Source organism: Cebus imitator, unplaced genomic scaffold (assembly GCF_001604975.1).
Source record: "Cebus imitator isolate Cc_AM_T3 unplaced genomic scaffold, Cebus_imitator-1.0 Scaffold108, whole genome shotgun sequence".
Lineage (NCBI taxonomy): Eukaryota > Metazoa > Chordata > Mammalia > Primates > Cebidae > Cebus > Cebus imitator.
In genome coordinates, this window is record NW_016107423.1 from 870461 (window position 1) to 871420 (window position 960).

Consider the following 960-nt stretch of genomic DNA (forward strand, 5'->3'; position numbering starts at 1 on the left):
AAAAAAAAAAAAAAAAAGAACAAAGAACAAAGTTTTGCAACACGCTACCTGACTTCAAAATATATTATGTGGCTATAATTACCCAAACAATATGGTATTGATATGAAAATAGACGAATTGGCCAGTGCGAAGGCTTACGCCTGTAATCTCAGCACTTTGGGAGGCCGAGGCGGGTGGATCACGAAGTCAAGAGATCAAGACCATCCTGGTCAACATGGTGAAACCCCGTCTCTACTAAAAATGCAAAACATTAGCTGGGCATGGTGGCGCGTGCCTACAATCCCAGCTACTCAGGAGGTTGAGGCTGGAGAATTGCCTGAACCCAGGAGGCGGAGGTTGCAGTGAGCCGAGATCGCGCCATTGCACTCCAGCCTGGGTAACAAGAATGAAACTCCGTCTCAAAATAAAATAAAATAATAAAAATAGACAAATTGGCCAGTGCGGTGGCTCACGCCTGTAATCCCAGCACTTTGGGAGGCCAATGTGGGAGGATCACTTGAGGTCAGGAGTTTGAGATCAGCCTGGACAACATGGCAAAACCTCGTCTCTACTAAAAATACAAAAATTAGCCAGACATTGTGGTGCACACTTGTAGTCCTAGCTGCTTGGGAAGGTGAGGCAGCAGAATTGCTCCCAGGTTCAGGGAGGCAGAGGTTGCAGTGAGCTGAGATCCTGCCACTGCACTCTATCCTGGGACATAACAAGACTCTGGCAAAAAAAAAAAAAAAAAAGACACATTGACCAATGGAACAGAATAGAAGACCCAGAAATATATGTATTTACATCCAAATGATTTCTTTCTTTTTTGAGACAGAGTCTTGCTCTGTTGCCCACGCTGGAGTGCAGTGGCATGATCTCAGCTCACTACAACCTGCACCTCCCAGGTTGAAATGATTCTTCTACCTCAGCCTCCGGAGTTGTTGGGACTACAGGCATGTGCCACCATGTCCGGCTAATATG